A 9510-nucleotide genomic window follows, 5' to 3' on the forward strand; every position below is an offset into this window, starting at 1 on the left:
ATGATGGCAGAAACTGAACTCTGCTTTCCAAATCTCAACTCCTCCTGCAGTAGAGTAAAGCGTTCTCCCTCAGACTCAGTGCTTATTTATGTAATTCTAACCATCATTTCTCTTCTTACTGTGGCTCTAAACCTGCTGGTCATCATTTCCATCTCCCACTTCAAGTAGATACTTAATACATTTATAAGTCTAGCAGTTGTACAGGAGAAAATGACTGACATAAAATAAGTTAAACAGAACAACTTTTTGACAATGTTTTGATGTGGATGATCGGCTGGAATAATTGATGCTACAAATCTCTTCTATCTCTTATCTCTCCAGGCAGCTCCACACTCCTACAAACCACCTCCTCCTCTCCCTGGCAGTCTCTGATTTCTTTGTGGGTCTCAATATGTGCTTTCAAAGTATGCTCATAGATGGTTGTTGGTATCTTGGTGACCTCATGTGTGTCTTGTATTATGTTTTCGACATAGTTGTTACTTCTGCCTCAGTAGGAACCATGGTGCTCATTTCAGTTGACCGTTATGTGGCCATTTGTGATCCTCTTCATTATCCCACCAAAGTCACTCCAAAAAGAGTTCAGACCTGTGTCTTAATGTGTTGGATTTGCTCGCTCCTAGTAGTCGGTGTGCTCTTGAAGGATAACCTGGATAAACCAGGTAGATTTAATTCCTGCTTTGGAGAGTGTGTTATTTATGTTGACTTTGCAATACAAGTTACCGATCTTATTTTGACAATCCTCCTTCCCATTACTGTCATCGTAATTTTGTATGTAAGAGTATTTGCCGTGGCCGTGTTTCAGATTCGGGCCATGCAACCTCATGTTGCAGCTGTCACACAGAGGGGGAAAGTAAATCCAAAAAAATCTGAACTGAAAGCAGCTAGGACTCTTGGCATTGTTATTGTTGCATTTCTGATATGCCTATTCCCATATTACAGTGTAATACTCTCAGGCCAGGACACACTGCTTGATATTTCATCCGTTACCTTTTTTTTATGTTTGTTTTATTTTAATTCCTGTCTCAACCCTATCATCTATGCCTTTTTCTACCCATGGTTTAGAAAATCTGTTAAACTTATTGTTTAACAAATAGTCAAGTCTGGCTCCAGTGATGCCAGCATGCTGTGACTGAAATAAGCCCTTCAAGTCAAGCCAAATAAATAAAATAATATTTCCATATTTCAAATTGCAAATATATATTATATTATATATAAACTGCAAAAGAAAAGAAGAAGATTACTTCTTCTTTTCTATTGTTGGCAGCCAGTTAGCCTGTGGCCTCAAATACATCAAAATATTTGTTTTGGTTCCTTATAGCCTCTAAAATCTTAAAATTGCAAAATAAGTTAAAAGCAAAAGCAAGTGCCCCAGATCCAATTATAGATAGATAGATAGATAGATAGATAGATAGATAGATAGATAGATAGATAGATAGATAGATAGATAGATAGATAGATAGATAGATAGATAAAATCTACAGAAAAATAATTACATCAATTATATATTGCATATACTTATTGGAGGTACTTGAGCAGCTTGACAACATTTTAAAATTTTACGCGGCGCAGTACTTTTTTGTTGCAGGTACTATTGTATAATATCAGAATGCCATGATGTCAGTTTCTGCTGTATATCCAGCCTCTCTCAGTATTTAATCTCTTATAATCTTTGATTAATCATCCCGGGTCCTGTGGGAGCCATACGATGTTTCTTTCTGTACTATATTCTTGATATCAATATTTGTGAATCCATTGTAATGCACTTGCAATTATTTGTGACATGCTCTGAAAGTCTTCTCTAAATAAATAAAATTGCTGCATTGTTCTTGAAAGAAAAAAAATAGCATAGGTTTATAAGGAAACACAACGGGCTACCGCGATATCTTTATTTACATAATAATTGTGATAGTGAGCAATAGAATGCATACTGTCATCAAGTGTTGACATATTCAACTAATTTATTTGTTTGTATGATATGGATTTGACTATTTAGAGATAAAAATGATTGGTTATTATAAATATATTATGCTTATGTAAGGCTCTAGACTAACTTTTTGCCACGGTTACACTGGTGCGCCTTTTTTTTTTAGGCGCACCAGCACAAAATTTAGGCGCACCCAAATTTTCAACCACAACGCTCAACACCGCAATTTTACATGTGCACTTTTTGGGGGGGAAATTGCGGTCTATATAGACAATATTCATTTGTAAACAATTAATTAACAAACTTGTCAACAAAGTTATTTATTTGGAGCACATTTCTACAAAAAAGATAAGTTACTGTAAAAGTGCTTGTGCTTAAAGTGCTTTGGCACTCTTTGGCAACATTGTAGACAATGTTAAACTTAATCATCACATTGGCCTCCTTCGCTGAAAGGCAGTGGCGAGAGGGTACTCTTGGGCAGTGGATTTATCACAGCATATAATGTGTTTTCTGGATACACTGTGATTTTTCAGTGTTCAGAGACTGATGGCTCCATGTCAGAGCACTGTCTACGGATCAGGCCTTAACAAAAATTGTATCAATAGTTCTTTTCATCTTTTCTTTTTACCCACAGCTGCATCCACTCTGTCGGGCCTAGCTGCTCACTAGGGCTGGGTATCATCACTGATTTCTATAATCCATTCGATTCCAATTCACAAGGTTCCAATTCGATTCAATTTTGCCTGAGATAGTCAGAAATTTATATTTCTGATCATTTATCAGTACTGATACTATGAGACTTTATCATAGGTGTAACATCACAACAGATGCCTTTGTGTCAAAGTAACTGAGAATAAAACACAGAAAAACATGAAGGCGCTTTTCCTGGCCTGGCTTTTTAAAGCAGATAACCTTAAAAATATTCTGCAATTTTGCATAATCTTAAAAAGTTTAAATTTCTTCAGTATTGAACAGCAGAAATTAGGCTTTCTTGTCCAAGGACATTTAAGTAAGAAAAAAAACCACAGTGGCCGACAGCGCTGTAAACAACGGTAGACTGGTGGGTAATAATGAGTGAATGAATAATGCAGAAAACAGAGATTTGAGATGGGAAACTGTTCTTGAAGTACACACAGTGAGCTGTGCATGAAGTTTGATTTTTATCGTGGTGGAAGCAAAACAGCAAACGTCAGAGGGAATTAATGACCGCGGTCAAGTGAGCCGTCATTTGTGAGCCATGGTCAAGCAAGCCGCTTCTTATCCACCGCATGAATTTTCTTGCGCTTCTACACCAATATTTACGGTAGCGCCTTTTCTCGTTATTTCCCGATCGAAAGCCTAGACCCACGCACACGTGCGCGCATGCGAACAATCACACACGCACACGCCCACACAAATTGCAATGGGATAGCCCAATACAGCCATCGGGACAGTCTGGTTGCATATTGAAAAATTCATTAAAAATCATTCTTGATAGTTGATGTCCAGATTTCAACACAATCCTCCTCTGGAACACCTACTGTACCTCTGGGCCAGGTTTCATCCAGATCTACTGTAATATTCTTCAAAAAATTAAAGAACATTTATAATCAATTCAATACAGTATAATTATGTCATTTTCAAAATTTCATTTAAAATCATCCTTAATAGTTGAGGCCCAACTTTCAACACATTCCCCCTCTGGAACACCTACTGTACCTCTGGGCCACGTTTCATGCAGATCTACTGTAATATTCCTCAGAAATTAAAGGGCATTTATATTCAATGCAATACAGTCAATACACTTTAATTATGTCAATTTAAAAACAAACATTAAAAATCTTCCTTAATAGTTGAGGTCCATCTTCCAAAAGAGACTTACTCTTGGACACCTACTGTACCTCTGTGCCAAGTTTCATCCAGATTTACTGTAATATTCCTCAGAAATTAAAGGACATTTATATTCAATGCAATACAGTCAATACACTTTTATTGTATTTTTTGTATTTTCAAAAAAATCATTGAAAATCTTCCTTAATAGTTGAGACCTACTGTACCTCTGGACCAGGTTTCATCCAGATCTACTGTAATATTTCTCAGAAATTAAAGGAAACATGTATTCAATGCAATACAGTCAACACAATAGAATTGTGTCAATTTCAAAAATTCATTAAAAATCTTCCTCAATAGTTGATGTCCAACTTTCAACACATTCTTCCTCTGGGACTCCTACTGTACCTCTGGACTAAGTTTCATCCAGATCTACTGTAATATTCCTCAGAAATTAAAGGAAACTTGTATTTAATGGCATATTTAATTCATGTATTTTATCGCGCCTGGCCCTCCTATATGTACTATGAGTCTTACCCAGTAGATAATGTACAGTTCAGATGGAGCTGACGGGACTTGCTCAGTCCTACATACCTCAAAACTTTCCAGGTGTCTTCCCTGCTAACACTGATAAAATAAGCAAACCTGAGAAGCACTGCAGGTCAAATCCTATCAGTCCCACGTGTTAACAGTAGCTCCCCTATTGAACTCTCTAATCCTAAGTGAAAACAAAACACAAATTATTGTTTTTGATAGTCACATTCCCCTGAACCAGCTAACTGATACACTGGGGTCCTATGTAGGCCATCTCTCTTATACCGTTAGAAATCTTGGAGTGGTCCTGGATAGCTCCCTCAAGCAAGTCTCCACAGTTGTGAAAATGAGTTTTTACCAGCTATGCCAAATTTCCAAGGCAAAGCCCTATATTCCACATAAAGACCTTAAAAAGCTTATCCTCACTTTCATTACTACTAATAATAATGGATTGCATTTATATAGCGCTTTACAAGTCACATTCACACACTGGTGGAGGCAGCTACAGTTGTAGCCACAGCTGCCCTGGGGCAGACTGACAGAAGCGACGCTGCCATATTGCGCCATCACTGTAGTAGGGTAGTAGGGTAGGGTAAAGTGTCTTGCCCAAGGACACAATTAGTTCAAATTGCCGCAGCACGTCTCTTAACTGGCTCCAGAAGGCATAATCACTTCACCCCTGCCCTAGCCAATCTACACTGGCTCCCCATCAAATACTGTATCATTTTTAAAATCCTTTTGTATACTTTTAAAATTTTAAATAACTTGGTGCTATTAAATCCCATTCTTTGTATTCTTCAACGGCCAAGAGAGACACGGCTCAAAGTGGTCTAACTCAAAAGATCTTTAATTTTACATTCCGGAAAATGGAGACTGAGTGGAAATTCCCCAGAGGAAGCTTTAGGGTGGAGGTCACAACATTTATGATACCCGTAACTGTGGTCTAGAAGGGAGAGGGGTTTATGACCTCTAGGGAGTCATCTACCCCCACCGTGTTTTAACTGTCACGCACACACATCCACACGCACACTCACTCATGAGCACTCACACATACACACAGGTATGCGCACACAGTCACACACGAGCACTCACATAGACACAAGGGAGCGCGCACAGGTAGGCATTCATGTGCTCGTGCACATAGACACGGACAAAGAGTTTGCAGCACACCGTAGCGGGGGGTTTATGATAGGGGACTCTATAAAGCTAGCTGCAACGAACAAAGGGTTGAAGATTTTAGGAGAGGGACACCGGCCTCGTCTTCCCTTCTAGAAGTGCATGCTTAAATGAAGATGAATAAAGTTTTGTGAAAATGACTACTGAGTTCCGGTGCCATCTCTGGAAGTTTCGACGAAGAAAAGAGCCGGGGAGAAACTGGCTAAAGTGACAGTTTTGGTGCCGAAACCCGGGAATTCGCTCGAGGTCCAGAGATGAATTGGCAGAGCTGGGATGTGAAACGAGGCGAACAGAGAGCTAGCTCACATGATTAAAAGGTAAGCACGACCTGTTTATTTTCGAACCGTGCATATTGAATAAAGCCTAAATTATCTGTTCGCTAAGTTGAGCGTATCCCAGTGTAAATTCACTCAGTAGAAAAAAAGGCGGCTAGCGTCCGTCCCAGTGCGTTAAAGCAAGAGACTTTTGCTAAGAACTCAGGTTGATGTTTAGCGTCCCGTAAGAACATCTCAGTGCGTTAAAGCAGGAGACGTTTGTTACGGATTAATAGAATCGGTGTTTCATCCGCGGCGGTGTGTGATCCGTCTTAGTTATTAGGAAAAAAGTGGCGGTGTTGTGAACCGTGCCCGTGCGTTAAAGCAGGAAACGTGTGTTACTATTAGTTAGAAAACGGGGTTTAAGGCCTTGTCGCCAGCTGAGGGCCGTGGGTGTGTTGAGAGTTCAGCAACTCAACCCATCTTCGGACGCGTCGTTGGGACCTGTGGGACAGGAGCCAGGTTGGTAACCTGGGCACCGGGGGCGCCCTAAATAACTAAAGCTAGGTGTTGGATCGTAGTCGTGGTTGGTAACCTGCATGAGAGTGGGGGCAAGTTGCTTCGTAGAGTACGACTGCTTGGCTCGTCCCACTGACTGCAGTGTGTGTAGATTGCGTGTGTGAAAGCGCCGTTAGAGTCTGTGTCTCGTCTGAAGTACGGGAGTCAAAGTAACAAAAAGAATTTGTGTCTAAAAGTGTGTGTTTGTGGTGTGTAGAAATCGCGGCAGGAGGCCGTGTCACGAGTTGTTGCAAACTGTGAAGTCAATTGGGGGGTTGAATTTGGTTTTATATTTTTTAGGGGAAGAGAAACCGCGGTATCGAGTCCGTGGCACAGTTTGAATAATTTGTGAGGTGCACAAGAGCGGACGGCACCTGCTCTGTGTGCCGCTTAGGGAGTTGTCCGGAATAAGCAGAGGAGGAAGTGTCCTGCAGTGAGTTGCGAACTGGACTGCGAGAAGTAGGTGTGTGAGTGCCAGCCTTAAGGGGTGGGCTCATAGGTGAAACGAAGGAGGAGTAATAAGGAGGAGCTCGGAGGGTCCCGACGAAAACAAACGACGACATCTGGTGGTAAGTAACAGAATTCCAGGTGGGTTAAAAATAATGGCTGAACAAGAGGAGATTATTAGAGAAGGAGTGAGGAGTCCAACAGAGGGAGAAATGCAATGGAAAACTGTTGATAAGCAAAAAGCGAAATTAGGGGAAGCATTGAAGATCACCATGACCGGACATCTGACAGGTAAGAATGATAAAATACTGGAAATGGGGAAGGAAATAATGAGTGTATGTGATCAAGCTGGAATAAAAGGTGATATGCAATGTTCTCTCGCAAAGGTTTTATTGGAAGCGGCCAAGGCATCCGAGGAGAAGGAGGAGAAACTCAGGAGAGAGTTGGATGGAGCACATACTTTGGAGAAGAGGGGAGTTAGGAAACAAATAAAAGAGGAGGAGGAGAAACGAGCCAGGCTGGCTGTATGGGGAATCAGCTACCAAGGACTGGAGCACTGGATGAGGGAACCTGTGGAAGAGGAAGGTAAGTTGAGACCTGGTGGTCTTTCACACCCTCACCCCACAGCCCCTCCTTTTTCAGCACGTCCTCCACCATATTGTGGTAATTATCCAACATTGAGTATTGAGGATGGCAGGATGGAGAATGAAGAGGGAACGGTGCTGCGCCTAACTGGAGGGCAGGCGGAGTGTGACTATGAGGACCAGCACCGCCCTAAGCCGCAGCAACAAAACATAGCAATAGGACCTACAAAGACAGCGCTACCTGCTGGTCATACTCAGACCAACTTGGAACAAAAAGATGGTGAGGACGAGGAAGGAGAGGAAGAACAGTCTGGTGCAGCCGGAGCAACAGCTAGGACTCCTCTGGAATTATTACCCGAAGAGGTAGAGAAACTGGTGGACATGGTGAGTAAACGGTTCGATGAAGAACAATTTTGGGAAAAATTTAAGAAGCAAAAGGTAAAAGCTAAAGGGAGTGGAGTCTTAGGTCCAGATGTGAGGAAGAAGGTGCATCTTAAGGTGCAAATACCTAAGGTAAGAGGTGTTGACTCCTGGGATGGTTGGATACAGGGCACTCTGGAAGAGGATATAGATGAGTGTAGTGTGATTCAGAGTGCAGGAGGGGATGAAGATGACTCAAGAGGATGGCCCGCATTTGGATCTCGAAGACAGAAAGAGGAGATGGAGGAGCAATGGCTTCGCAGTGGAGGAGAGCTTGGAGGTCATCCGATGTGGAGAAGAAGTCAAATGAAAGCGGCAGAAAAACCCCAGGGGGAAGTCCTGCGACACCCCAGTTCTGCATTAGGAATGCCCCTAGTGGTTGCAGCAGGAGGTGAGAGAATAGATCAATCAATCAATCAATCAATCAATCAAAGCTTTATCTGTCACAAGCAGGTTGCCCTGCAGTGAAATGGGACCCCCCCCCCCCCCCCCGACCTTACACACATAACACAGACATCACATGGGGTTACAAGTCGGAGATCGGTAGCGTTACAGAAAAACACTGAAATGTACACAACAACGGGAAGGTACAAGGGGAAAAAAAGAGACCTCCACTCATGCTGTGCTTCCATGGTAGGACAGCACGAGAACAGGAAACAAAAAAAAAAAAAAAACTCCTCTGCACAAAAAAGCAAATGAATGTCCACAGCACAACATTGTGAAAGACATGACAAGCCACAGGGTTGGGAAGGGGATGAGGAGTAATCCCAGGCAACACAGCAGCCATCCTGCAACGGCGCCATCTCCAGCGCGGGCCCGGACCCGCCTCGTGTTCCCAGTGGGCAACAAGCATCGAAGCCGTTGGAAAGGGAGGGGGGATGAGTGAGTGCTTATCAGTGTAAGTGTATGTGTGTGCGTGTCCAGAGTTCAGCTGAGACAGTGTCCTTCGCCCTATCAGGCTAAGTAAACAGTCCTCCAGCCAACCCAGGTGGGCTTGCATGGGATGGGAAGAATAGTCATCACACAGTCGTTATCAAATTCTCTTTTAGGTTTTAGAGAACGACAGTGAGAGACTGTTCCAGGGAAAGTAATGCACATGAGACAAGACAAGGACACAGAGGCTAAGCAGGGAAGATAAGGGAAAGGAGGAGAGGAGAAAAAGTGCGACCGCCTTCGCTGAGAGCCAAACGAGAAAAAAAAAAAAAGCTGGCCGGTGTATGACAGTTACTGCACTGGAGCAGCTGTCACCACTAGACCAGACTCTACACCCTTTTTTAGAGTGCGGGAGCAGATTGGGAATGCTGTGCGCCAACAATATCCAACCCCGAACGTGTCTGCCATTATTAAGTTAGAGTGGAACCTTGATCAAAATTCTAGAGATTATGTAGAACAGATGAAAGAGAAGTGGTTGCAGAACACGGGTTATAACCCTTCCACACGTGGCCTTCATCAGGTTTGGTTTAGACAGGCAGTGCTAGAGGGAGTACCAGAACAGGTAAGAGAAAAATTTTTAGATGACCCTGATTTAGAAGGGGCAGACGCACATCGCTGGGAGAGACACTTGGTGCATCATTTGGATAAATATAAGCAAATCAAGGATAAAAAGAAAGGGGAGTTGGAGGAGCTTCAAGAACAATTGCTTAAACTTAACTTGGGAGAAGCGAAACACAAGGTAAGTGAAAAGAAAAAAGAGAATAAATTAACACCCAAGGTGATGGTAGCTCAAGACTGCCCTCCTGAGCCAAAAATACTTGAATTTAACCCAAATATTTATCCAATGAATCCCTGGACACATTATGATGGT

General features: G+C 42.3%; 1 pseudogene; it reads left to right on the forward strand.

The window, feature by feature from the left end:
* On the forward strand, positions 1 to 1129 carry LOC146556086 (trace amine-associated receptor 13c-like; annotated as a pseudogene).
* The last annotated feature ends 8381 nt before the right edge of the window (positions 1130 to 9510 follow it).

The sequence above is a fragment of the Mchenga conophoros genome, linkage group LG16, assembly GCF_057382185.1.
Source record: "Mchenga conophoros isolate Kocher_MC1m ecotype Shallow Benthic linkage group LG16, M_conophoros_male_GT1.1, whole genome shotgun sequence".
Classification (NCBI taxonomy): domain Eukaryota; kingdom Metazoa; phylum Chordata; class Actinopteri; order Cichliformes; family Cichlidae; genus Mchenga; species Mchenga conophoros.